Consider the following 7,147-nt stretch of genomic DNA (forward strand, 5'->3'; position numbering starts at 1 on the left):
TCATTATTGTTATTATTATTTTTATTCAATGGATTATCTACTTCATACAGATTATTTCTTGCAGTACATCCGGTTGCCCCTGAAGCTATAAATAGGATGTTGTCATTCTTTCCACTTTGAGCTAAGGAAGAGGCACTGTGATGCAAAAAAAAACATATGTCAGATTATGGAATAAAGGTTATATGCACCATACATGTCATATTAAAGTGGTCCTGCTTTCTTTTCAAGTTAATATACACAGTAGATAAGTTGAGAGGGGGGTGAGGGAGGATGCCAGTCACAAATGACCAAAATGTGTCCCCCATGTGAACCTGCCACCCCCCCTTTCCATGCTCTAGTAGCAGAGGGATTGGAGGGGCTGAGGTTTGTTTAGTTGAATCTGCCTGACTCATTGATCCTTTATCTGACTGAGGTTTGTGCAGGATAGAATCCATATCTGTATTTCCCCACAGACGAGGAATCTTTGGAGGAACAGGGTCTAAATTAAATTAAGACCATTATTTTACCCCCAAAAGACCAATGTTAGCTTCACCAACCAATGATGTTAGCAACGCAGACCAACCACTAACATTAGCTAACCGCTAATGTTAGCTACACCAAGAACCACTAACACTGGCTACATGGCCCAGCCACTAACGTTAGAAACATAGACCAACTGCTAACATTAGCTACATAGACAAACCACTAATGCTAACGACACTGCCGACCAGGTGGAGCACACGGACGTTCCTGTTTTCACATGTTTGGACCCATTTTTCAAGTTTGTGACAGGATCAATTAATCAATTTTCATTATTTTTTTTATGTTATTTTTCACCATTTTTCAACAACACAACAACTGATCGATCAGTTGTGAATATATTGGACAGATTGATCTGCAGTAAATTACTTGCATTCCCAGTCTTTATGCATGTTACTGAAAACATACACATTTAATACAAGTAATCAGTAATTGTCTTTGAATGCACTTCTGAAGTAACCGTCCTCCTCTAAAAGTTCAGTGCGTGCTGTTTGTCTACGGTACATTATCATCACTACATAATGCACTTTTGATTTTAAAAGTCTGCACTGCGTTACAACATCAACTTAACCTTGACACAAACAGAAGCACCTGCTGTGTTTGATGTTCAGCGTGATGGATTATTGATCTCAAGCAAGTTACAAATCTTTGCAAGTTGTTCTTTTTTAAAACCAAAGTGAAACCAAACGGCTGTCTGGAAGGAGGCAAAAAGCACAAATACATTTACTATAACAACAGAAATGGTTAGCAGTGATTTGTAAATGAGCTAAAACATGCAGGAACACTGGCTTAGTCTTTTATGTAACTATAGTCAAAGTCAATAAAACTCTGGTGTTTTTCTTTTTTTTTTTTTTACTTTGAATCATTTCAAATCATTACTTTTCTCGGCTGCAACTTTGCAACACTAATGAACTTGCTCTTCTCATGCTGGGCCGCTCCATTGATCGACTCAGCCGGCCTCGGAGTCAAGGTTGATCTCACTGGGAGTTTCAGTCCGACAGCCAGCCAGCCGCTCGGAGACACACAAAGAGAGAAGCCACGGAGGATTATTTGATGGGACTGTTCGAGTCACCTTGCTCATGTGGGAGAACAAAGTCATCATTTGATTATTATGTAAGATGAATGTCACGAGCGCTCTATCTTGACAGCCTCACGATGCTCATAATGCATCATAATTGATCATAATGTATGTTTGTGAGCCTCAGCACAGAGAAAGCGTTGCACAACTGGAGTGAATGTGTAATGATTCTCCCGGTCAGTGGCGCATTAACACGTGAAAAGAAAACATCATGAGCGCTTTTTTTTGCCAGGGCGCTGTCATTTGAATACATCACATCACTTCTAATGCAAACAATTGCTAATATATCCATCCTCACTGTAGGCAAAGCTGTGTACACACTCTGAAACCTGTTGCACCGTTTCCAAATAAACCAGTTTTGCTGGCTCCCCTGAGCACCTCCAAACTTTTTCAAACTGTACAGGTGGCAGTTTTCTAAAACTAAATGTGACCTTCAGATCTCATTAGATTAGGTTTTGTTAGTAATTTGCTTGAGATGGGAAATGCAGTTGCCAAAATTCCTCTGCAGGAGACACCCACTGGCTCATTACACCAAAAGAATATATAATGATGTATTCTAGCGGCAAGGTCAGACTTAGCGTGCGTCCTCTGGTCAGAAGAGACAGGGAAACCATTTTTCTCCTACAGTGGTTTCATAACGTCCTCTTAGTGTGATTTTAATGATGTTATGATGCTTTGTTGGTATTTGTCAAAGTTGCTGAATAGAGCGGAAGGTCTGTTGTGTATACTTTTTACCCACGCTAACTGGCTCCAGGGACGGCAGTGTTGGTCAGTCTGCACCTTTGGTCCAGACTGAAAAAAATCTCAGCAACTGTTGGACTGATTTGCATCAGATTTTGTACAGACATTCATGGTCCCTGAGGGGTAAAGCCTGCTGACTTTGGTGATCCTCTGACCTTTCCTCCAGCGGAGAGTGATCACGATGAAAGTTGCAATATTTATATCTTTGCAGGGGGGAAAAAAAAAGCTGATTTACAGTTTTTCCTCACTCACTTTTAAAACAGTCATAACCTTCTCTAAACTGTAAGTGCAGTAATCACAAGTGTTTCATGGAGGATCAAAATGTTTGGGTGTTTTTTCATAATGAAAGTCAGCCCTGGACCCTACTTCTGCGTTGGCACTGATGACTAACTCCATTACACAAGAATGTAGGAACTATTATTGTGGGTCTAATAACCATCTGTCAAGTTGTTCTAAGACACTGGGAGGCAACAAAGACCCCGGAATTGAAAAAACAGGCTACTGCAATGGTGGAAATAGCATCTTGTGAAAGTATGCTCAATGGCGATCAGGAGAAAGGAGTATCTCCTTGGGAACGGCTATGGACTCAAATCAAAATGGAATAAGGGCCTACATAATTATGAACATGTTCGTGTTCTGCTCTTTCCTTCTAGACTTATTTATTATTATTTATTTTTCCACCTCCATTTTATAAAAAATATGTGCTGTGTATTATTGCCATGTACGGTGCCTTTCAAACTGATAAAAACTTGAATTATATTTCCAAAAAAAGAAGAATGTAGGAACTATTTTCCTTCTGCTGTGTTGTTATGACCCCCACATTTGGGCTGGGGGGTGAGGGGTGTAACAGTGATTAAAAGTAACCAGGGGAAAAGGAAGATGGGAAAACTTTTTATTAATAAATCAAGTTGACTTCAAATTGAGTAACATAACAACATAACACACAAAAGACAACAAGCGTTTTTGTAAGCCAGGGAAGCTTACAAATCACATGAGGCACCAGCAAGTATCCTTGCTAACTGGGGAGACCGACAAGACACAGAACACACAAAAGACAATGAGCCACTTTGGGAAATCTGGCAAAACACGTGACACGCAAAAGACAACGAGCAGTTTCGCCTTCCACTGCAGACATGTAGACCTCGGTCTGCTGAATGACCCTGTTCTGCTGCAGATTCCCTGTTTAAAACCACCAGGCTCTGATTGCAGACTGACTGCAGCTGCTGCCAATCACTGCAACCCGGGGGTGGGGGGGCAGTACCTTATCAGGACCTCACCACATTAACGTTCCAATTTCCAAACATTTATCTATGTAAAAACAAAAGTTTATTTTGATTCAAGAACTTTTTGCTTCAGTGTACATTCACAAATATTTGACATTCATGTTGATACTGGATATGAGGCTTTTTTTTATGTTTTTTTTTTTTTTTTACCAGATTAGGTCCATTCTTTGAGTTTAAACAGTAGCCTTATGATGCTGTTATTTAGCACCTATGAAATGTTATTGACAGTATTAACTATCTGTGGTAGAAACACAAGAATGTTTTTTGCAGTAACCTTGAGTTGAATCTACCAGAACTACCTGTTTTTTTTTCTACTGGAAAGAAAATAGTACCTACAAGAAACTGCTCACAGGAAGGTCTGTGGAGTGAGGTCATGAGTTTTGAATAGATGTATTTTTTGGTGCTTAGAGCACCGAGAGCTGAGTGCCATTTAGTCCCATTATAGTGGAGAGAAGGCAGACATCTCTGTGGCTCCAAAACTCAGCAACTCACACCAAAATCTAGATGAATAAAAAGCACTGCAGGCCAGGAGGAAAATATGTATTTTTGATTCTGGAGTGAACTGTCCATTTAAAGGGATAGTTCACCCAAAAATGAAAAAGCAGTCATTATCTACTCACCATCATGCTGATTGAAGGTCAGGTTTAGTTTTTTTTAGTCTGCAAAACACTGCTGGAGTTTCACAGAAAACGGTGCTGCAGAATCTCCCAAACAATGGAAGTCAATGGTGACCAGTTTTCAAATGTAAAAAAAACAACAGAATAAAAACAGCAGATTTCTCTATGCTGATCGTCTGGTGTAATCCAAGTCTGCTAAAGCTCCAACATGCCAAGTGGACTGAAAACATGTTATTTACACCATGTTTTTATCCTGAATCTGTAGATCTTTAGCTTGGAGCCACGTTCACCTGCACACTGTCTGAACTGTGGAGATTCTGCAACACTAAACCCGACCCTCAGTCGGCATGAGGGTGAGCAGATAATGACTGAATTTTCCTTTTTGGGTGAACTATCCCTTTAAGTATCCGGGTGTAATTTCAAGTTGTTATGATCCACAAAAGTAGACTAAAGCAGAGAGCTGATTCAATACTTCAGCTGCTACTGAAATACACTTTTCTACAGCTGTGTACACTGAGTTATGTCCGTGCTTTTATATTTATTTATATGTTTTTTTTACTCGACAGACATGATCTGAGGAATCTGGAAATAAAGAGGAAATACTCCTCTTTTTACACGCAAGTTGCTAGCTTGTATGTCATTACCTATTTTCTTCCTCTGCAAGACAGAGGGAAAAAACAGAGCAAAAAGTAGGACACATTTTCATCAGGACATCATGTAGCATTTTATATTTGGCGATGAGTTATGCCACATGTGAACCGTGTTATTGATGTGAGGAATTGTTGGGTTTTGTGCTCAGAGACAGATATGACATTCACTCTGACCCGCTTGCTGTCAGGATAATCTGCCCTGTCAGCTTTCATAAAGAACCAAAGGACACTAAAGAAGAGTTCTTTGACTAAAACTAAGCCTCTTACTTGAATTTTAAGTCTTTGCTCTTTTCATGTGCTCTTCCTCTCTCCGTTCCCTGTCTGCGCGTGTATCTGTCTGCCTGCTTTATCTGTTAATCTCTGCCCCGGCCTCTCACACTCGAACCTGTCTGAAACTTGTTTGAGGAGGCGGCAAATTTGTTGTAAACACTCGTGCTTCGCAGGTTAGTTAAAAATCTGTGAGCATCTGTGCACAGATGCAATGTTTTCTTCCGCTCGGCGCTCCTCTTGTCTGCAGCTAACCACTCATTATATGGAAATTACTCCCTCTCTGTCTCCTGTTACCTGTGTAGGAGCCGGTGGTGCTCATTAACCTCTTCAGCTGCAGCTGTATGTTTGTCATGGCAACTCTTGCATCGCACATAGCATACATGACACCCGTGCTTTCATGTACTGAGCTCTCAGTGCGCTGGAGACAGCGGGTGTGAGATTATGCTGTCCAGTGGATGAAGTGTGTCCAATCCCCCGCCTGGAAAAGAGATCAGGAAGGAGAGAGAGACTCTGAGTGTGTGAGTGTGTGTCTGTGTGCAGACTCGTTTTGTTTTGCTTGCGAGTGTCATTTTGAGCTTTGGACTGTTTTTTTTTTTTTTTTTTTTTTGGAGAAGTGAGGTCATTTTGGCCAGTTCTCGCTTCACCCGGTTCAGTCGGTAGTTGAGGATTAGGATTTTTGGATTAGGGATTAATTTTAAAATGAGGTTTTGCTCAGGGTAGGAGTTCAAGGCACGAATAAACTCAGAGAAGTCACCTGCACATGGAGACAGTTTACAGACATCAGTAGATATCACCAACTCCATGTGCTCTTATTTTGTTTAAATACACAAGTTTATAAAGAAGAAAAAATATCAACACTTTATATTAAGGTGCTTGTAATAAGCATTAGTTAATAGGTAATAAGGCCCTTATGAATGTTTTTTAACATTACGATGTGTTAATAAGACTATAAGTACATGTTTATTGTGAGATTACAAACCATGTATAAGTACTTATGAGACAGAAACCAGTCACAGTGTTTTATCTGTCCATCAGACTGCTGCTGTTTGAAAATTTCACTTCAAGTTTGCCCAGACACAGTGAATACTGTTGGTGAAGAGCTTTTTATTATTATATCAGAAGGTCATGAAAGTACTGTGCTGAAACTTTTTGTTAAACACTGGTGCAGATAATTGCTTTTAGCTATCATTAAAGTCAACAGCACTCATTTGTGCACTACATGCAGTGACACCACAACACTCTGGGGCTTCATGCAAGAACGTTTTTGAATTCTTATCTTAAATTTCTTTTACTTTTTATTCGTGCAAAAGGGCTTGCATGAACATGCCACGTCAGATTCAACAAACGCTCGTAACTTCAGATTATCATGTAAATAATCCACCTGTGTGTGTAAGAACTTGTCCTGCTAAAGCAAAGAACAGCGAGTGCTGTAATGCCGTGTTTCCAAAGGGTTGGACTGTCACTGAAATAAAGAAGAAATGTCTCGATACGAAAATGACCTCAGAGAAAAAAAAACCGTCTCGCCACAGCCACAGTAAGGGCCGATGGATGACTGCAGAGGAAGGAAAGGGTTAAAGGGAAATTTTCATCACGGAGACAGAGGACAGAATTAGTGAGGATGTTCGCCTGGACATCATTAAAGGTGTTATGTGTAGATTTACAATTATATTATAATTTGAAATGCAGTCTAACAGGATAATGTCAACATAATTATGAAGTGTAATTTATTTTTCAAACTCAAAATGTCTTCAAACTAATGAAATATACGGTCATTAGTGAAAAACTTTGGTTTGGACTGACTTCACATGACTCTTCGACACGTCTGGACTCGAAAATTGCGTTTGTATCTGTTAGAAAATTCAAAATATGAGATAATTGGTTCTCAAAAATCACTTGTACGCACCACTTAAGAACAAATCTGTTCATGTGAGTGGCTCTTGCATGAGGCCCAGTGTTTGTTTTTTTACACAAAGAAAGACATATCTTAAT

The sequence above is a fragment of the Lutjanus erythropterus genome, chromosome 12 (assembly GCF_056507025.1).
Source record: "Lutjanus erythropterus isolate fLutEry1 chromosome 12, fLutEry1.hap2, whole genome shotgun sequence".
Classification (NCBI taxonomy): domain Eukaryota; kingdom Metazoa; phylum Chordata; class Actinopteri; order Lutjaniformes; family Lutjanidae; genus Lutjanus; species Lutjanus erythropterus.